This window comes from Misgurnus anguillicaudatus, chromosome 24, assembly GCF_027580225.2.
Source record: "Misgurnus anguillicaudatus chromosome 24, ASM2758022v2, whole genome shotgun sequence".
Taxonomy (NCBI): Eukaryota; Metazoa; Chordata; class Actinopteri; order Cypriniformes; family Cobitidae; genus Misgurnus; species Misgurnus anguillicaudatus.
Window position 1 is genome coordinate 36,435,409 of NC_073360.2, and position 23,187 is coordinate 36,458,595.

Here is a 23,187-nt window from a genome sequence, read left to right on the forward strand (position 1 = left end):
AAGCACCGAAGGTGCTGAGACACCTATTGCTATTGTTAGTATTATTAGGGGCCAAGCACCTATGGTGCTGTGGCACCTATTGTTTCTGTTAGTATTATTATTCTTCTTAATCTTAATCTTAATCTTCCCCAATGGGAGTCTATGGCAGCCCTATGAACCGTATATAGGAAAATGATGAAATTTGGCACAGTTGTAGTGGTGGTCATAAATAGTCATTTGGCCAAAAATGGGGTCTCTAGCAGTAACTCTATAGCGCCACCATCATCTCAAAAATTCAATGTTCAAATGATTATAACTCGTGATCCATTTGCTCTATGAAAATTCTACTTAGTACACGTGATTGCTCTCCTCATGCTTATTGTTTTTAATACCTTACAGTAAGACTCCACCCATTACAGTATCGGCCATTTTGAAATGTACAGTATTTCGTTTTTTCGCTACTCCTCCTTCAAATTTGGTTCAATTCTTATGAGATTTGGCACATGTGATCTTTTGAGTGAGCCGCATAGAAATGACTGAACAGAATTTTGATATTTTTCTTTATTCAAAAGTAATTAATGCGCGAACTTAACTAGATTGACGCAAAATTGGTTCTGAGGCTGTATCTCGGTCATTCTTTGATCAATCGAGATGAAATTTGGTACGCTTCATGTCGACCATGAAATGGGGGTCCATGCCAAATTTGGTGACAGCGCCACCTATGGGTCATGAGATAGGAAAAAAGGCTATTTTTGCGCATAACTTCTGAATCGTTTGTCAGAAAATTATGATCTTGGTGTCTACGGATTCCTTGGCTCATGCCGCATCTGCCGATATGTATTATGCCGGGATTGACCGAACCGCCTGTCCGCCATTTTGAAATCTGTGATAAATTGCTATAACTTTTGAAGTATCGGATATATCGGCGCAAAAATCGGTAGGGAGCTTCGGCATGACGTCCTGAGGAAATCAGAGAACAGCGCCACCTAGAGGTATAAACTATAACAGTTCTTATAGAACTGCTTATAACTTCTGAATTCTTTGTATGGCATGTAAGCTCTTTTCTGCTGCCCTTTGAGCTGTGTCTACTGAGTGGCGCATCTGTTAAGTTGTTTGCATAGAGATCCTGAGTTCATGGGTTCAAATCCCACCTGAGCCAGGTGTTAATTTCTTCTATTATAGTTTTGTTCTTTCTCACCTATTCTTTTTGACCTGTCTGTAGTTCACATATCTTCTATTTTTGCCATGTTTTCTGTTGCTGCTCTGCACTGCGGTGGTTCTGCTCTGTCATTGCTACGCTTTGGGTTCTTTGCTGAGCCTTGTGTTCTTGATGCACCTTGGGTGCTCAATGCGCCCTGAGTGATTGATAAGTTGTATCTTTCTTGCTGTGCTTTGGGAGCTCATTGCGCTGATTGTGCTTGGCCCCGTATCGCTGCTTGCAGCTATATTTATTATTATTATTCTTACTCTTGTCCAATGGGAGTCTATGGCAGCCCTATGAACCATAAGTAGTAGAATGATGAAATTTGGCACAATTGTAGTGGTGGTCCTAAATAGTCATGTGACCAATAATGGGGTCTCTAGCAGTAACTCTATAGCGCCACCAGCAGATCAAAAATTCAATGTTCGAACTGTTATAACCAATGATACATTTGAACTATGAAAATTCTACTTAGTACACGTGATTGCCCTTCTCACATTAATTGATTTTAATACCTTACAGTAAGACTCCTCCCATTACAGTAGTGGCCATTTTGAAATGTACAGTTGTTTGTTTTTTCGCTACTCCTCATTCAAATTTGGTTCATTTGTTATGAAGTTTGTAACAGATGATCTTTGTAGTGAGCTGCATAGAAATGACCGAACAGAATTTTGATATTTATCTTTATGCAAAAGTAATAAATGCGTGAACTTAAAGAGGTTGATGCAATAATGGTTCTTAAGCTGTACCTCGGTCATTCTTTGATCAATTGAAATGAAATGTGGTACACTTCATGTTGACCATGAACTGGGGGTCCATATTAAATTTGGTGACAGCGCCCCCTATGGGTCATGAGATATGAAAATAGGCTATTTTTGCCCATAACTTCTGAACTGTTTGTCAGAAAATTATGATCTTGATGTCTATGGATTGCTTACATCATGCCGCATCTGTTGATGTGTATTATGCCGGGTTTGACCAAACCGCCTGTCCGCCATTTTGAAATTTCAAATAAATTGTTATATTTTTTGAACTATTGGACATATCCGCGCAAAAAGTGGTAAGGAGCTTTGACATGATGTCCTGAAGGAACCTGGGAAGTCAGAGTACAGCGCCACCTAGGGGTTATAAACTATAACAGTTCTTATGGGACTGCTTATAACTTCGGAATACTTTGTCTGATTTGAATTTCTTTCTGAAATTGTATTCACTGGTTTATGCCGGTTGCAACGATACCTCATTTGTCATTTTCCAACATTCTGTTCATGTATTATTGTAAAGCATTTGGTAGATGATTTTTCCGCTACTCCTTTTACAAATTTTGTTTATTTTTTGCCAGGTTCTGCTCGTATAATGTTTGGAGCAATCCGCACAGAAATGACTGAACAGATTTTTGAGATTGTTATCTTTCTTAGAAATACCACTCCAAAGTTGACCGTGCCTGTGACGTTGTTTATTTGTCATAGTAAATTAATATGACTGTATATTACATTGTATAGCATTACTATACATAATGATCTGCTTGTCTTCAATTTCACATGAACTCATGTACATTGTATTTCTGTTATTTCTACTTCTGCTGTGTCTTTTCTGCATCTTTGGTGATTGACATATGTCAATCCTTGCAGATATCTAATCTTTTTCTGCTGCCCCATGAACTGTGTCAACTGAGTGGTGCATCCAGGAAATCGCATGCATTGAGATTCTGAGTTCTTGTGTTCGAATCCCACCTGAGTCATGTATTAGGTTTTTCTATTAATGTTTTGTTCTTCCTCATCAATTCTTCTCAACCTGTCTGTAGTTCACATATGTTGTGCTTTGTGTGCTTGCTGTGCTTTGTGAGCTTGCTGTGCTTTGTGAGCTTGCTGTGCTTTGTGTGCTTGCTGTGCTTTGTGTGCTTGCTGTGCTTTGTGTGCTTGCTGTGCTTTGTGTGCTTGCTGTGCTTTGTGAGCTTGTTGTGCTTTGTGAGCTTGCTGTGCTTCGTGTGCTTGCTGTGCTTCGTGAGCTTAATGTGCTTTGTGTGCTTGCTGTGCTTTGTGAGCTTCCTGTGCTGTCTGAGCTTGCTGTGCTTGGTGAGCTTGCTGTGCTTTGTCATCTTGCTGTGCTTGGTGTGCTTGCTATGCTTGGTGTGCTTGCTGTGCTTGGTGAGCTTGCTGTGGTTTGTGAGCTTGTTGTGCTTTTTGAGCTTGCTGTGCTTTGTGTGTTTGATGTGCTTTGTGTGCTTGCTGTGTTTTGTGAGCTTACTGTGCTTTGTGTGCTTGCTATGCTTTGTGAGCTTGCTGTGCTTTGTGAGCTTGCTGTGCTCTGTGAGCTTGCTGTGCTTTGTGAGCTTGCTGTGCTTTGTGAGCTTGCTGTGCTTTGTGTGTTTGCTGTGCTTTGTGTGCCGGCTGTGCTTTGTGTGCTGGCTGTGCTTTGTGTGCTTGGTGAGCTTGCTGTGCTTTGTGAGCTTGCTGTGCTCTGTGAGCTTGCTGTGCTCTGTGAGCTTGCTGTGCTTTGTGTGCTTGCTGTGCTTTGTATGCTTGCTGTGCTTTGTGAGCTTGCTGTGCTTTGTGAGCTTGCTGTGCTTTGTGTGCTTGCTGTGCTTTGTGTGCCTGCTGTGCTTTGTGTGCTGGCTGTGCTTTGTGTGCTTGGTGAGCTTGCTGTGCTTTGTGTGCTTGCTGTGATTTGTGAGCTTGCTGTGTTTTGTGTGCTTGCTTTGGGTGCTAATTTTTGCGCTGAAGGTGCTTGGCCCCGAGTTGCTGCTTGCAGCTATATTTATTAGGGGCCAAGCACCTATGGTGCTGTGGCACCTATTGTTTCTGTTAGTATTATTATTAGGGGTCAAGCCCCGAAGGGGCGTAGAACCCTATTGTTATTGTTAGTTTTCTTATTATTATTTTTCTTCCTCGTTCTTCCGCCGAAATTCAATGGCAGCCCATAGAACCGTACATAGGAAAGTTATGAAATTTGGCACACATGTAGAGGACAGTCTCAGAAGTTACTATAGCAACATTGGTGTGTCTGACTCAAACCCTCTAGCGCCACCAACAGTCCAAAAATCCACTTATGTTCATGCTCACAACTTCTGACCCGTGAGTCCTAGAAACTAAATTCTTGTTTCCTCTGAATCCTTGGCTCATGATGATTCAAATGCACACATTGATGTCATTTGTGTCATGCACATCTTTCCGCCATTTTGAATTTTTCGTAAAACCTACTTTTTCGAACTCCTCCTAGACCGTTTGTCCGATTTGCATGTCCTTTGGTATGTAGCATCTAGAGACACCCCAGACAAAAAGTTATCAAAAGCTTTTTGATAGACCAATGCGTTCTCATATAAACTGACAACATATATGGCGGCGAGCACGCCAAAACGGACGTGAGGCTGTATCTTCGCAAAACTTTGGTGTATCGACACGAAACTTGGTTTATGTCATAACAGTCATGACCTGAGGGTGTCTGCAACGTTTCGTCACAGCGCCACCTAGTGGTCACGAGATTCAAAAAATGCATATTTTCGCTTATAACTACTTCAAACTTGAGTCTAAAATCATGAAGGTGGTCTTGTTAGATTCCTTGAGGCATGCCGAGTCAAACGATACCAAACCGTTTTCGGTCGGCCATTTTGGGTGTCGGCCATTTTGAATTTTTTCATTAAGTTCAGTATTTCACAGACAGAATTGCGTATCGCTACGAAATTTGGCATGGTTCATCAGTGACATGTTCTGAGCGCACCTATAAATCTTTAGGACGGCGCCACCTAGTGGTCAGGATATGTAAATAAATTGTTTAAAATCTTTATATCATTTGATTAAATTGCCACTATGACATAAGACTTCACTCTATTGATTCCTTGGCTCATGCTGAGTCCGACTGTACCAAATATGTCTGAGTCAAACCTACTTTCTGTCGGCCATTTTGAATTATATTGAACACCTACTTTTTCGAACTCCTCCTAGAGCGCTCGAGTGATTGGCTTGATTTTCGGTATGCATCATCTAGAGACACTCTAGACAAAAAGTTATCAAAAGCTTTTCGGTAGACCTATTTGTTGTCTTATAACGCATCAAAGAATGCGAGGGCGAGCACGCCAAAATGTGTTTGAGCCTGTATCTTCGCAAAACTTTTGTGTATTAATATGAGACTTGGTATATGTCATAACAGTGATGACCTGAGGGTGCATGCACCATTTCGTCACACTGCCCCCTACTGGTCACGAGATATAAAAAATGTCTATTTTTGCTTATAACTACTGCAAACTTGAATGTAAAATTATGATAGTGGTCTTCTTAGATTTCGTGAGGCATGCCGAGTCAAACGATACCAAATGGTTTTTGGTCGGCCATTTTGTGTGTCGGCCATTTTAAATTTTTCTTTAAGTTCAAGTATTTCAGAAACGCAATTACGTATTGTTATGAAACTTGGTATGGTTCATCAGCAACATGTTCTGGGAGGACTTGTAAACTTTCCGGTGCCCCATAGTGGTCAAGAGATTTGAAGCTATATCTCTGCATCTCTTTATCGTATTTACACCAAATTTGGTGGGTGTCATCACAATCAAGACCTGAGTCACAATTTATTTTTTGGTCAGTGCCCCCTAGTGGTCAAGTCATTTAAGGCTATATCTCTGCATCTCTTTATTGTATTTACACCAAATTTGGTGGGTGTCATCACAATCAAGACCTGAGTCACAATTTATTATTTGGTCAGTGCCCCTTAGTGGTCAAGTCATTTAAGGCTATATCTCCGTATCGCTTTATTGTATTTACACCATATTTGGTGGGTGTCATCACAATCAAGACCCGAGTCACAATTTATTGTTTGGTCAGTGCCCCCTAGTGGTCAAGTCATTTAAGGCTATATCTCCGTATCGCTTTATTGTATTTACACTAAATTTGGTATGTGTCATCACAGTCATGACCTGGGGCACCATCTATTGTTTCAGCAAAGCGCCACCTAGTGGTCTCAAGATACAAAAAATTGCAAAATTTTTCATAAAACTAATGCAAACTTAGATCTTAAATCATGACAGTCAGCACGTATGAATCATTTTATCCCATGTTTGGCTTGACCCCGGTATCGCTGCTTGCAGCTATATTTATTATTATTATTATTATTTTTCTTAATCTTCTTCCCCAATGGGAGTCTATGGCAGCCCTATGAACCGTATATAGGAAAATGATGAAATTTGGCACAGTTGTAGTGGTGGTCATAAATAGTCATTTGGCCAAAAATGGGGTCTCTAGCAGTAACTCTATAGCGCCACCATCATCTCAAAAATTCAATGTTCAAATGGTTATAACTGGTGATCCATTTGCTCTATGAAAATTCTACTTAGTACACGTGATTGCTCTCCTCATGCTTATTGTTTTTAATACCTTACAGTAGGACTCCACCCATTACAGTAGCGGCCATTTTGAAATGTACAGTATTTCGTTTTTTCGCTACTCCTCCTTCAAATTTGGTTCAATTCTTATGAGATTTGGCACATGTGATCTTTGGAGTGAGCCGCATAGAAATGACTGAACAGAATTTTGATATTTTTCTTTATTCAAAAGTAATTAATGCGCGAACTTAACGAGATTGACGCAAAATTGGTTCTGAGGCTGTATCTCGGTCATTCTTTGATCAATCGAGATGAAATTTGGTACGCTTCATGTCGACCATGAAATGGGGGTCCATGCCAAATTTGGTGACAGCGCCACCTATGGGTCATGAGATAGGAAAAAAGGCTATTTTTGCGCATAACTTCTGAATCGTTTGTCAGAAAATTATGATCTTGGTGTCTACGGATTCCTTGGCTCATGCCGCATCTGCCGATATGTATTATGCCGGGATTGACCGAACCGCCTGTCCGCCATTTTGAAATCTGTGATAAATTGCTATAACTTTTGAAGTATCGGATATATCGGCGCAAAAATCGGTAGGGAGCTTCGGCATGACGTCCTGAGGAAATCAGAGAACAGCGCCACCTAGGGGGAATAAACTATAACAGTTATTATAGAACTGCTTATAACTTCTGAATTCTTTGTATGGCATGGAAGCTCTTTTCTGCTGCCCCTTGAGCTGTGTCTACTGAGTGGCGCGTCTGTTAAGTCGTTTGCATAGAGATCCTGAGTTCATGGGTTCGAATACCACCTGAGCCAGGTGTTAATTTCTTCTATTATAGTTTTGTTCTTTCTCACCTATTCTTTTTGACCTGTCTGTAGTTCACATATGTTCTATTTTTGCCATGTTTTCTGTTGCTGCTCTGCACTGCGGTGGTTCTGCTCTGTCATTGCTACGCTTTGGGTTCTTTGCTGAGCCTTGTGTTCTTGATGCACCTTGGGTGCTCAATGCGCCCTAAGTGATTGATAAGTTGTATCTTTCTTGCTGTGCTTTGGGAGCTCATTGCGCTGATTGTGCTTGGCCCCGTATCGCTGCTTGCAGCTATATTTAGGGGTCAAGCACCGAAGGTGCTGAGACACCTATTGGAATTGTCAGTATTATTATTATTCTGCTGTTTCTTCTTCTTCTTAGCCATAGGCGTCTATGGCAGCCCTATGAACCGTACATAGGAAAATGATGAAATTTGGCACAGTTGTAGTGGTGGTCTTAAAACGTCACGTGACCAAAAATGGGGTCTCTAGTACTAACTCTATAGCGCCACCAGCAGTGCAAAAATTCAATGTTCAAATGGTTATAACTGCTGATCCGCTTGATCTATGAAAATTCTACTTAGTACACGTGATTGCTCTCCTCATGCTTGTTGTTTTTAATAACTTACAGTAAAACTCCACCCATTACAGTAGCGGCCATTTTGAAATGTACAGTATTCCGTTTATTCGCTACTCCTCCTTCAAATTTGGTTAAATTGTTATGAAATTTGGCACAGGTGAACTTTGGAGTGAGCCGCACAGAAATGACCGAACAGAATTTTGATATTTATCTTTGTTCAAAAGTAATAAATGCGCAAACTTAACGAGGTTGACGCAAAAATGGTTCTGAAGCTGTATCTCGGTCATTCTTTGATCAATTGAAATGAAATTTGGTACACTTCATGTGGACCATGAACTTGGAGTTCATGCAAAATTTGGTGACAGCGCCACCTATGGGTCATGAGATATGAAAAATTGCTTTTTTTGCCCATAACTACTGAATTGTTTGTCAGAAAATTATGATGTTGGTGTTTACGGATTCCTTGGCTCATGCCGAATCTGTCGATATGTATTATGTCGGGTTTGACCACACCACCTGTCTGCCATTTTGAAATTGATCATAAATTGTTATATCTTTTGAACTATTGGACATATTCGTGCAAAAATAGTCAGGGAGCTTCGGCATGATGTCCTGAAGGTACCTGGGAAGTCAGAGTACAGCGCCACCTAGGGGTTATAAACTATAACATTTCTTATAGAACTGCTTATATCTTCAGAATACTTTGTCTGATATACATTTTCTTTGTGAAATTTTATTTACTGGTTTTTGCCGATCGCAACAATACCTTCTTTGTCATTTTCCATCATTCTGTTCATGTGTTATTGTAAGGCATATGGTAAATGATTTTTTCGCTACTCCTTTTACAAATTTTGTTTATTTTATGCCAGGTTCTGCTTGTATAATGTTTGGAGCAATCCGCACAGACGTGACTGAACAGATTTTTCTGCTGAGTGTCAAATTTTTGAGAAATACCTCTGTAAAGCGGACCATGCCTGTCATGCTGTCCCTTTGTCATATTAAAAAGAATCTGACAAAATTTGCCCATGTTGTTCATTATTGTACAAAATGTTCTTCACAAATTCAGTGCCATTTAAGTTATCTGATTGCCCTACACTTTGTATTTCTGTTTATTTTTGCTTTGTTGTGTTATTTCTGCCCTTTCAGTGATTGGCATGTCAATGTTTGCAGTTTTGAAGTCTCTTTTCCCCAGCCTTTCAACCCATAATTCCTCAGTGGCGCATGCGGTTAGTGCTGTGCTTTGAGAACCTGAGTTCATGGGTTCAAATCCCATGTGCATTGGTTTTTTGTCTTAACTTTTTTTCTCACTTAAGTTTTGTGATTCTCATACTATACATTGTATTTCAGTTATTTGTGCTCTCTGTTATCATTTCTACACTTTTGGTAATTGCTGGATATCAATGTTTATAGCTGTAAAGCTGTATTCTATAGCTTGGACACACCAACTCAGTGGTTTAATTGTATACTCAGTGGCGCATGCGGTTAGTGCCGTGCTTTGGGAACTTGAGGTCATGGGTTCGAATCCCAGCTCTTACTTTCACTTATTGAGACTTCCTTTTGTGTTCCCTTTAACACGTTCTTCTCGACCTGTCTGGTTTTCCACACGTGTTATATTTTTGCCATCTTTTCTGTTGTTGCTCCGCACTGCAGTGATTCTGCTCTGCATTTGCTTTGCTTCGGGTTCGGGCTCTCTATTGCACGCTTTCTGCGCTTTGCACATTTGCTGCGTCGTGTGGTTTTTGCTGTGCTTTGGGTCCTCATTACGCTGAAGGTGCTTGACCCCGCAATTGCTGCTTGCAGCTATATTTATTATTATTATTATTATATTTCTTCTTCCCCAATGGGAGTCTATGGCAGCCCTATGAACCGTACATAGGAAAATGAAACAAATTTGGCACACTTGTAGTGGTGGTCCTAAATAGTCATGTGACCAACTATGGGGTCTCTAGCATTAACTCTATAGCGCCACCAACACTTCAAAAATTCAATATTCAAATGGTTATAACTGTAGAATCATTTGATCAACAAAAACTCTACCTACTACATCTGATTCCTCTCCTCACGCTCTTTACAATGACCACCTTACATTAAGACTCCACCCATTACAGTAGCGGCCATTTTGAAAAGTACAGTATTTTGCTTTTTCGCTACTACTTTTGCAGCGTTCATTGCATTGTTACGCAATTTGGCACAGAGAATCTTTGGACCGAGCCGCAGAGAAATGACCGAACAGAATTTTGATTTTTATCTTTGTTCAAAAGTAATAATTGCATACATTTATCGATGTCGACCCAAAATTCGTTCTGAGTCATTATCTCGGTCATTCTTTGATCAATTGAAATGAAACTTGGTACCCTTCATAAGGACCATGAACTGGGGTACCATGCCAAATTTGAGGACAGCGCCACCTATGGGTCATGAGATATGAAAAATGGCTATTTTTGCCCATAACTCTTGAAATGTTTGATAGAAAATTATGATCTTAGTGTCTATGGATTCCTTGGCTCATGACCAATCTGTCGATATATATTATGCCGGAAATGACCAAACCGCCTGTCCACTATTTTGAATTTGGTTTTAAATTGGGATAACTATTATTCTATATAATGTATCGGCACAAAAATCGGTAGGAAGCATCGGTATGATGTCCTGAAGGTACCTGGAAAATCTGAAGACAGCGCCACCTAGGGTTCATAAACTATACAAAACAGCCCATAACTTCTGAAAACTTTGTCTGATATTCATTTTCTTTGTGAATTTTTATTCACTGGTTTATGTCGATTGCAACGATATCTCATTTGTCAGTTTTCAACATTCTGTTCATATCTTATTTCATAGCATATGTGCAGTAGTTTTTTCGCTACTACTTTTGCAAATTAAGTCTTTTTTATGCCAGGCTCTGCTCACATAAACTTTGGAGCAATCCGCACAGAAATGACCAAACACATTTTTTATATTCTCTGCCATTCCCGAGAAATACCTGTCCAAAGTTGACTGTCCCTGTGACATTGTCTCTTCGTCATATTAAATTATTATGACTGTATTGTAACATGTTGTGCATTCCTATACAAACATGTTTTTCTTGAATTAAACTTTAACTCTTCTCACTTAAACTATCTGATTCTCATATAAATTGTAATTTTGTTATTTCTGCTCTGCAATGTCATGTCTGCACCTTCTTTCCTCCATTTGAATGCTTGCAGCTCTGAAAACCTTGGCTAGCTACACTGCCTGTGTAGCTCAGTCTATTAAATCGCATGCATCAAAACTCAGAGGTTAAGGGTTCGAATCCCATCTGATGCATGTGTTATGTTTTTCTATTAATATTTGTTTTGAGTTTATTCTCACCTATTATTCTCAACCAGTCTGTTTTCCATGTTCTGCACGGCTTGCAATTTGGTGGCCAAGCATCATCACCAGTTCAAAAATGCAGTAGCGGCCATTTTGAAAAGTACAGTATTCAGTTTTTTTGCTACTACTTTTGCAGTGTTTGTTTAATTGTTACACAATTTGGCTCAGATTATCTTTGGACCGAGCCACATAGAAATGACCAAACAGAATTTTGATATTTATCTTTGTTCAAAAGTAATACATTTGTCAACAGGAATAACTTTTAAACCATTTAATCAACTAAACTTCTATGGAGAATATTTGATGGGGTAATCTATGCCTTCCCAGTAGCTCAACCAAATGCGTGATGGGCATGAAATCCAGAGGTTGCGGGTTCAAATCCAGCGTAGGGCAACAATTAAAATGGTTGACAAATTTCTGTCATGTAGAGTCAAATGTTCGAACAGGTTTGACTACCTACAGGGGATTTAAAAAAATATTCTGTTCTTTGATAAAAATCTCTCCAAACTTGAACATACACATTGTCACTACAGCAATCTAGCTTAAGCAGCTAGCTGTATGTATGTGGTCTCCCCTGTAGCTCAACCAGATGAGTGACATGTGTGAAACCTGGAGATCATGGGTTCAAATCCTGGCTAGGGCAGCAATTGAAGTCTCTTACTTTAGAGTCAAAAGCTTTAATTCATGATTTGTATTTTACTTTATTAGTTTTACAGGTTTTATTTCATTTGTGCTCTTTTGGTTTAAGTCTCATGTGTAACATGTATGATGCTTTGGTGGTTCAATTGTTTTCTAGGTCAGCATTGGACTAATCGGTCCTTATTTCAGCATGCAAATAAATATTATACTTCAAAATTTTTATTTTTTCATTATGTTCATTCTCATCTGAGTCCTGTGTGCTGATAGTTCCCATTCATATCTGCTACATTCCATTCTTCAATTGCATGTCCTTTCAGCTTCGTTGCGTGTTGCAGGACCATTGTTGCTTGGCCCCGTATCGCTGTCTACAGCTATATTTTGCATGCATTTTAAAGTTTTGAGCGTTTAAACTTTAATTTTCCTCACAGCTGCTCTCGCCTGCATACACCCGCCGCGCGCACACACAGCAGCCTGCCTGTCATCAGTGAGTGCACGTGGACAGAGCGATCTCTGTCAAGTCTTAAAGCTACAGTAACCTAATTCATCTCTCAATAAAATCACTCTCTGCTCTTCACTAAAGAACTGTTGTACTTCATACGAATGCGTGTGTATTTAATTCATACAGTAAAGACTGTTAACTGTTTTATTTTCATTAGTTTTTACAGACATAAGCCTTTTTAAAGGCATATTAAATTTCTCTTTGCAGAAGAAATATTTGTTGCTAATTTATTTGATTCTCTATTAAAACAAAAATATACCTAATTACTGCAAGTAATATAACAAAGGCAACATCTGTGGTTTTACTTTATCTAGAAAAAATGTTAAAAGTTACAATCATCAAAGAACTTGCATATCAGTTTGAAAAATCGATATCGGCCGATCACGAAGACAACAAATTGGTGATCGCTATCGGCCTGCAAAAATCCTGAACGAAGCATCCCTAATAATTATAGAGCTTGCGGTACCTTGTGCTATAGAGGAAACATCAGCACTGAGAAGTGATGCATCTGTTGATGTTGAGGATGACGTTGATGGTGTAGCTGGGAAAATAATTGGAAAAAAAATTGAAATTACCTGTTAAGTACATTTCACCATTTCACTGTTAGCATATTGAAAGAGGTCACTAAAAACAGCTCAGCTCAGTGAGAGAAATTCACTCTACCTTTATCAGTGGATGTATCTTTAGGAAGAGCCTGCTCGCTGAGAAATTTAAGCAAAGCACCTTGAGAGAGAAAGAAAAGATGGTAACACTTTATAATAACAATCAGAAGATTGATAGTTAATTAATCTTTAATTGTCATTTAGCTGTTAGCAAACAGTCTTTTTACTGTTAACAAACAATGAAATTATAATTAAATGACTAATTATTAGTAGTGTTGTAAATTAACAGTTTATTGTAACACACATATCTATCATATAATATATTAGGTATCGGGTAATGATTAAAAATGCTTGTAGATCTTTAAGAAACCATTTTTAAAACGTCTATAAACATTACATAGATAGACGGACCAAATATTCCTAACACTTTGTTAAGGGTTACTAACTTAGTTGGTTTGTAAACTGTCTATAAACATAGACAAAGTTGCAACAAATGATGACTATAATACTTTGTTAAATAGTTAATAAACAGTACCAGTGAAACATGTGGGTTGTCCTGATACTGTACTTGTAACAGTGTAAACATTGCTACACAGAATAAAGTAACTGTTCAAAATCCATTGTAACTTATGTCATATTTCCAAAAACTGTCACTACTGTATATCCTGACACTAGCACATTAAGATAAGCTATGAAAAAATAATGTTCCTCTGCCTCTTTCTGGTAAATAACGTATAGATTGTTTACAAAGTATTTATTAAGTAAAACGATCGGTTTGCTAACAGTTAAATGACAATAACTAAAGATTAAATAACTAACAATTTACCATCTATTAATGATGGTTATTATAAAGTGTTACCGAAAAGATATGTTAGCAATAGCATTTCCAAATTTTGATATTTATAAGAGATACGGCTGCTTTCACAACCACCAGTGTTTCCCATACATTGATTTATTTGTGGTGGCCCACCACAGAATCAACACTGGCCCCCACAAATAGAATTTTCATGATTCCCATTTACATTTTTATTTCACTATTTAAAACAGCTTAATTCGGCTTAAAATGTAATTTGATATATAATACAGATCAAATACAGATACAAAGAGTAGAAGTGAAACATATTTCAGGTGCCAACACTAGATCAAACGCAAACACGACATGATGACGTCAAATATATGCTAATTAGCGGGTGACGTCATCACCACCACAGTCTCTCAAAATCCTGTGGGAAACACTGCACCACCAATGCTTAAAAACTTCCCAAGCTATTGTTTGATGCACAGAATTTATCGTGTCGTTTTCCTAACCCCATTTGGTAGATACACAGGGCCGCCCTAACCTAATGTGAGGCCCTGGGGCTGAGAGGTTTTGTAGGCCCCCCATACCCTCGATTTATAGCCTTATTTTTTTTTTTTTTTTTAAGTGTAATATTTAGGTAATCTCCATAACAAAATGCATTAGTTTCTTTCGAGACATACAACAGTGAGTTTTCCCTCTTTGACCCAGAAAACACCATAATATCATTATTAACATATCACTGAGCCTACTTGAGCATAAACACAAGACACTTTATTTAACAACCACACACAGCAACTTGTGGTGATAATAAAAACAAAATGTGTGAAAGTATATATGTTTATAAGCTTTATGTTTATATAGTTTTTGGAATATACAAATTTGCAGAAAATTCATTGCCACTCACTAACCAAATGCTCAGCACAGTTTTAAAAATATAATAAGTTAAAGTTAGTTTTAAAGTGAAAATGCATTAATAAGATAAGTCTTTATAGACAAAATCTTATTTTTTTAAACAGTTATTTAGTTTTTAGAATAGGCTATTGAAGATATAGACTGCATTGTATTTAGTATTTATGCATACATAAGCATGTAAAACGAACAAGCATGAAAATGCACAAAACAGACAGGGAACATACCTGTATATAAGATCTTTAGATAATGAGATTATAAATATGAATGGTGCTATCAGGGGATGATCATGGAGTCTGTTTTGAGATGGTCTTGTCTCTCTTTACTTTCTAAGACTTGCACCTTTACCGTTGCGTCTCTTTGTTGTTTTTCTAATCTAAACCAACAGATGTGTGTACTGTGAGCTAACGTTGCGTCAAACTACATCCCTCCAGCTGCGCACGCGTCACTGATATAAACGCGAGTAAACTTAAACTTTATAACAACTAACAGCATTATGTGCGGGAACTCTTTTCTCTATTTGGCGGCAGTTTCTTGCGCACGGTTGGAAAGACTTCTGCATGCCAGAGACTCGAGCACAGAGAGAGAGAGCGAGTGAGCGCGCGCGCGCGAAAAAGAGAGAGAGCGAGCACGCGCGCGAAAGAGAGAGACCTGCACCTCACTGGTCTAACATGTGCAGGAATGCCAAGTTGACAACGGGCACTTAATATATTACGCGGAATAGAAAAATCTGACTGTTACTACGTCTGACATTTTATTTCACGGTAAGTTACCACGGACCAATCAGCAGACATGTAACGTGCAGAGTGATTGGCAGAAAACCTGACAAGTTACAAAACAAAATGACATTTTCAGCTCACCATGAACGCGAACATTGGAGGCCCCTGAACTTCGGAGGCCCCTGGGCTTCAGCCCAGGTAAGCCCGTGCATTAAGGCGGCCTTGTAGATACATTATTTTGTTCAATAGATTATCACGGTTTGGAATAGTTCGTTTCATTAGCACTTTCATTTAAACTATTAGCTACAGCAACGTCATGGAATAAAACAGCGATTTTGAAACAGATCTGCGTCTTCCTTATCTCGTTAAAAACATATTACAGTATATGTAACCATATTCCGTTTGTTCGAAAAAAAAGTTGACTAACTGTTCGTTACAAGCAGCATTTGCCGTCAGGCAGGTATAGCTAACATAAACAGATTTTTGCTACTGCCTACCTGCTGCAAAATTACATCATTTGCACAAGACACGTAGAGCTATTTCATCCAATGTAAATTATTACTTACCACTATCTTGTTTTTTTATACTCCTCTTCCTTTCTTTTCTTTCTTTTCTGGCTTCCAGAAGCATAAATCCGTTTCATGGTGACTGCCGAAGTTTTGTATTTTGCCGGCAGCAGAGATCACATGGTTGGCTGGCTGCCTGTTGTCAGCGACTAGTACTGAGAGGGGGCCCCCTTGAGGGGGATTCCGATAATAACAGTGTCATTGCACTTTACTGCATTGCATTGACTATCAAAGGGACACAGTTTGTCATTGCATTTATTCTCAACTAGTCGTTGTCTTGGGGCCCCAGAAAATTCCGGGGCCCCAAGCAATTGCTTGGTTTGCTTGCCTTGTGGCGACGGGCCTGCTTTTGAATATGGGTAGGTTTCTGCAAAAACACCACAATTTGAGCAAAAAGCAGAGATAATTCCATGTTTGTGACAGACTTTTCATAGATTTCCCATTCAGAGCGATCTTTAAAACAGACACGGGCAAAATTGTTCATTTTTGTGATAAGTTTCGTTTTAGCTAATAATTTGATGCTATAGAAACGGGACGGATAGTTATGATTGGCGTGGTTGAATTGGGCATGCAAGCATTTGGGTGAAAGTTTGATACGTGGCTCTGCCTCTGGATCCACGGACGATTCCTGGCTCGAAACTGATGTTTTTACGTAACATGGTCGGACATTTTTTGCTTCAATTTACTGCAATGGAAGGAAACGACATTGCATCATCCTTTATTTTACAGTCTATGTTTAGCTATAATTTGAACTAAGGAAATCTACTTGTTATCAGAAATTAACTTCTCTAAAAGGCCTTTTTGTTATTTATTCTTTGCAGTGTTTACCGAAATGTACCGTTTGTTAAACAAAAGCGTTTGTTTATGTTGTTACTGCTGAAACCGCCTATACAAAAATCTTTCCCTCTCTCTCTCTCTCTCTCTCTCTCTCTCTCTCTCTCTCTCTCTCTCTCTCTCTCTCTCTCTCTCTCTCTCTCTCTCTCTCTCTCTCTCTCTTTCTCTCTCTCTCTCTCTCTTTCTCTCTCTCTCTCTCTCTCTCTCTCATGTATAAATACAGTATCAGGTGGAATGAGGGCAGTAATTCTTTGATAATGCAGCTCTTCAAATGAAGCGCAGTCAGCGTGTCCTTTAACATAGTTGAGCGGTGGCACAGAAAAAGTTAGGGTCGCGGGAAGGCCTTCACAAAGTAGCGTCCTAGTTCAGGCTTTGTCTGTGTCCGTAGGGCATACTAGAGAAAGTGAAGCGTGAGCACTTCTCGTTCGTGAACTGGGTCGGGGACGTTCTCTTGATTCCCGTCTCAGATTCTTCCAATCTGCCCGGAAGTCGTTCCTGTCCGTGGCACTGATGCATGCACGTTTAAACATCGACGCAACACAGTCTAAGCATTATTTCTCATAACGATTCGGCCGGAGACGAATGACCTGCCCGTAGGAAAGAAAAATCACAAATCTCTTTTCCAATTCAATTGCTTTTCCTAGACAGCAATGAGATTTAATGAAGAGCCAAAGGAGACTTTTGCTTAGAGAATCAGTGGAAATTCAGTAATCGTTCACATTGTCACGTCGTTCCAAAACTTTCTTTCTTTCTACTCTGGAATAGAAAAAAATAAGAAATTGATTCAAATGCACTGGAGACATATGCTGTTGAGCTCCAGCAAATGAGAGAAATGTGACCCGAATGCTAAAGTCAATTTTTAGTCATTTTATTATACGTAAAATGATCCAATACCATGTAAAGAACTTTCTGTGAAAATATAACCTTGATATGTTTTATATTAATTGAGTGTGGTCTTGACAAATATTAAAATCAATATGAAATCAATCATTGAAATTAAACTTTGATGTTCCTAATCTCATAATTAGATTATGACAATTGAAACTGGATTTTACAGACAGGGCACCACCAGGTTTGATGGCAGTAATGGTATTTGGGTTAGTGACAAAAATGGTTTGGCAAGATAAAAAAAATCAAAAATCTTTTAAAATCTTGTTTTAAAAGCACGCATCGGGTTTATTTCAATGCACATAGTGTATTTATGTCAATTTTATGCAATAAAAAATTACATTTGCACCATTTTTATAAAAGTTAAGAAAATGACAAATATTAAATATTTTATCCACCTTGATGGCATGTAAGCCTAATCATCAAAAAAAATTTAATATCATTTTATTAGTTATTTCTAAATGTAAATTTTAATGCGTTTTTGTAATATTTGTCCTGACATATGCTGAAAACAGCTCTGTTTTCTAAATAATCTTTGACAAATGATGTAAAAATGTATGTAAAAAAATCATATTCAGATTTTTATATTTTATTCCACATTTTTATGAATATATTTATATTTTAAAAAATACTAGTTACACCAAATGACACAGAGCGGTTACACCACATTGACATTTTTGCAATTATCCCCCAAATATTCTCTCAAAATGAAATAAAACCAGAAATTTTAGACTTGGTCCTCAAAAAAAGAATCTGCAAATTTATTGTGAAATTTTAACCCTTTTACATTTAATTTATCCATACGTACACAAAATAACTAACGTCACGTCACTGACCCATTTATCGCTGGCTTTCCCTTTACTATAGTAATGTTTTGTGTGTGGTTGTGAATATTTTTATATTATTTAATATTTCATGAGTAAATTGCATAGACTGTGCTATGCATTCATGCCATAACTCCACTGTAACTGTACTGTATTTCAACAATGGTGGTCTCATTTATATCAGCGTTTGATGCTTTAATGAAACATAACCGACTATTCTATTTAGTCCCTCGAGCAATGAAAGTGTAGTGTCAACGCAATGCATCCTCTGGGTGGAGATGGAGATGAAGTCATATGAGATATAAAGTGTGTGTTTATTCTACTCTGGTTGTACATTGAAATGTGTACATTGAGTGCTGATTTTATTTCAGAAGCTATAATCAGGAAATTCAAACCAGCACTGCCTGACCCTGAATCTGTGTTATGTGGTTACACACACGTAGAGCCAAACCAGGGGCGAGTTAAATACAGACTAAGGCACTCGTCCACCCAGATGGACAGCTGGTCCACCCTGTGAATATACAAGTGGTTTCAAAGTTTGACATTTTTAACTGACCGGCTGAACCAAACTGGAAGAAAATTGCAATGATTTCACATTTTCACATTTTGCGGTAACCAGGGAAAAAGAGGAACTTATCTGCTATACAAATGGCCTTCAGTCATTATGGTGTAAATGCACTTTCTGTGTGTGACTGAATATAGTTAAGATTGAGGAGTTATTAAGAGGGAGAGAGATAGATGTGTGTATGTTTACACAAAATAAAAATAATTCAAACCACAAGAAGTTCAAACTGTACATGAGATGAGCACTTCATAAATGACCCAAAACAAATACAGCAACTATTAAATCAATAGAACAGAAAGATCATTTCATCTTGACACTAAAGCAGTAAGCTGACGTTTGATAAAGATGAGAGATGTTTTAATGTTTTCAAACTTTATGATGCCAAGGACCCCCAAATATAATGAACCTTTTGTGATGGACCCCCTTACTTAAATATATATAACAATTAACAACGTTATGTTTATGTATAAAAAAATTATAACTGGCTACATTCACAATAAAGCTGGATGGATAAACCCGAAGACAATTTTTTTTATTCAAATTTATTTGTACTGCAGCATCTTTACAAGGAATTCTGCCTAATGAACCCCGTTAAGGGAATAAAGGGGACTCGAATAATAAAAAAAATATATAAAAAGATACAAACAAAATATAAATTATTCTAAAATGTATGTAGCAAGGAATACGAGATGAAAAACTAATAAATAAACTTTACAATGTTTTTCTGCTTTTTTAAATTTTTTGAGGACACTAGAACCTCCTAAAGGCACCCTGGGGATCCCCGACACCAGTTTAAAAATTCTTGTTTTAAGTCATGATGCAGAGTGAAGTAGATACATTATTCATTGATACATATTTTAAAGCAACTTTTTGGCTGTTATTATTGATCAGTTTTCAGTTATTATTCAGGTACTGGGAAGGTACATAATCAACAAGTGTTCAAAAAGTTGAGCTGCCAGGTACGATTTTGCAGAAAATGTCCGTCTAAAACCTCATTTAAGTCTTAGTTTTGACTACCGTATTTTCCGGACTATAAGTCGCACCGGAGTATAAGTCGTATCAATCAAAAATGCGTCAGAAAGAGGAAAAAAGTTGCAGTGGACCATACGTCGCATTTATTCTGAAAATAATTTTACAAAATCCAAGCCAAAGAACAGACAATCTGGAAAGGCAAGTTATTCAACTAAACAATAGCACACCGAAGAGCAGGCTGAATAGATGTCTGTATGTTATCGTAACATTAATAGTTATTTACAAGATACACAATAGCATACATAACATACCTGAGAGGCTGAATAGGTTAAATGAACAAAACAAGCCAACGCGCATCAAGTTAGCAGGCTTGTTAGCTAACATCACTGAATTCATTGAATTACATAAATACAGCATATAGCAGACTTTTGCAGCTGTAAATGTAATGTTGTATGAATTAATTTTGACATATAAGTTGCAGGACCAGCTGAACTATGAAAAAGTGTGACTTATACGGTATGTAAATATTAAATATCATGTATTTTGATTACATGATTGTGACACTTATATCACTTACAAAAAGGGTCCATGTGTAGCTCTTTGAAAATGTATCATGGTAATACCACAATATTCTTTAAAATGTCTTGGAGTACTATTTAAATGCCAGTAGAAGGCTTAAATATGGCATTCAATCCAATTTTATATATTAGAGTACTATGGTTTTGCCCTCAGATATGCTGTACCACGGTGTCACCACAGTATTTTATGTAGCTTCACATATCACATTTACACATTTCCATCCAAAGCGACTTGCATTGCATTCAATTTATTTTTATCCGTATGTGTGTTCCCTTGGAATGAAACTCGTGATCCTTTTAGTGCTAACGCACGGCCTACAAACTGAGAAACGTGAACACACACAATCATATTCCAAAGTACTTCAGGTCTATAAAAAGGTTAACAAATAGATAGATTGTAAATATATTGCATTTGAAAAAATGGAAGGGGGCTGGGTCTCAAAGCGCAAGGTGTCTCTCTCTCTCTTGCTCTCTCTCTCTCTCTATCAGCACTTTTCTGACAGAAAAATACTGCGGCAGAAAGTGTTACACACTTTGAGTGTATGTGATAGTAAGGGAGATTGTGTGCACATGTTTTTGTTGATGACAGAGACTGTAATAAAGAATGACTTAAGTGGGTACTCAAGAAGAGAGAGAGAGAGAGAGAGAGAGCCCTGTGATGAGCACATGTCATTAGCATCTGCTATTATATAACTGATTGGATTCCCCAGCGCTGTCCCTAAATCTAATATCAGTTCTGCCGCAGTCTCATACCTCTGTATTTGCACATTAACCAACATATACGTTTCTATAAGTTATACCAAACAAATGCTTCATACAGTGGTATACCAGTCAAATTGGGACCAAAAATTATTTAGACATGTTGACGTGACCATGATTTGCTTTTTTTTTCTTCTTTAATTTAAGGTGAAAATGTTCTTAAAGGGGACATTTCACAAAACTATTTAAGATGACAAATAAATCTTTGGTGTCCCAAGAGTACGTATGTGAAGTTTAAGCTCAAGATATCATATGGATAATTTATTAGCATGATAAAATAGGTGTAAGCAAAATGTGCGTTTTTTGTGTGTGTCCTTTAAAATGCAAATGAGCTGATCTCTGCACTAAATGGCAGTGCCATGGTTGGATAATGCAGATTAACAGGCGGTGTTACCCCCTTCTGACATCACAGGTGAAGAAAATTTCAATTACCTACTTTTTCACATGCTTGCAGAGAATGGTTTACCAAAACTAAGTTACTGTGTTGTTATTTTTCACATTTTCTAGCTTGATAGAAGGACTGGAGACCCACTTAAACATGGAAAAGTCAGATTTTCATGATATGTCGCAATCTATTAACAACAGCGCAAATTAGTTCAGGTTCGCACGTTAGCAGAGATGATGAGGTGCGGGTGATCTATTAATGCCTGATGCACTTGAGTTCAGCACCACAGACATGGTTTATGACTTAAAAACCACATTATTTTCCGCATACCTTACATTTTTATAGCTCCAGATATCCCTGATACGCACTGATTTTGTACAAAGCTCATTGATCTGAAAAGCGCTGTGTCCAGCCCAGTCTCATGAAATTTCGTTATATAGTCAAGTACATTTTGGATTCTTTTTTTCGTGATATTATCACAAATTTTCGTGATCGCGTAACGAATTCCTGTTTTCGTGTGATCATCACGTATTGGTCACCCAACTGTTTTGTCCTATTTTCTTACCATTGTCGCTTCGTTTTAGGGTTAGATTTACATAAAATGACATCCCTACCCAAACCCAACTCTAACCCTAACGCCAGGCGACATATAAAAAAATAAATCAGAAAAAATAGTATAAACCAATACATAAAGTGACTAAACCGAAGTGACAATGGTTTGAAAATAGGAAAAAGCAGTTGAGTAACCAATACGTGATAATCACACGAAAAAAGGAATTTGTTATACGATCATGAAAAAACGCGGAAATTCGTAATAACATCACGAAAAAATAATCATAAATTTACGTGACTATATCACGAAACCTCTTGAGACTGGGTAGCTGTGTCCCTAATTGGCCAGCTAACCTGTATGTTGTTATTGGCCTGAATACCTCTGACGTCAGCCGGAAATGAGATGTTCGTTACCATGTTTGAAAGATTTGCTCACACGGCAATGCACAGGAGTTAATTTACAGGCTGAGGATTTATGATAATATCGGTCTTGTCCACGTCAACAGGCCCAGGAAGTAAACTGTTGCCTACAATCTGTGTCCAAGAAAAGAGATTTACGTTGGAGACGATAACTCGCGTCATTGTTTTTCTTTGGGGTTTGTACCTTTTGCATATCGTTAACATGTACTAATACACACTTACAAACCAAAGGAAATGTAAAATCGTGAATCGTACCATAGGCGCTCTTTAAGGTAAACGTGTTTAAAAATCCTCTGGAATGGTGATGTTCCCCATATCCCTTGTATAATCTACGCCCATGTGTCCCACACAAAACAATTTACAAAGAAAAAAAGTCATATTTTGAAGCACATGTTTTTATGATGTAGTCTTTTAACATCGGTGAACCTTTGGAAACAAAGATAATGCAGA

The 23,187-nt window shown here is 38.0% G+C and overlaps 1 long non-coding RNA gene across 1 annotated transcript; it reads right to left on the bottom strand.

Annotated features, from left to right (window-relative positions):
- Positions 1 to 12,831: 12,831 nt before the first annotated feature.
- On the bottom strand, positions 12,832 to 16,273 carry LOC141361606 (uncharacterized). Its single transcript, XR_012367756.1, has 3 exons — positions 15,961 to 16,273; positions 13,029 to 13,088; positions 12,832 to 12,906 (listed from the first exon to the last, which is right to left on the bottom strand). It is a non-coding gene; the product is annotated as an uncharacterized lncRNA (long non-coding RNA).
- Between the last annotated feature and the right edge of the window lie 6,914 nt (positions 16,274 to 23,187).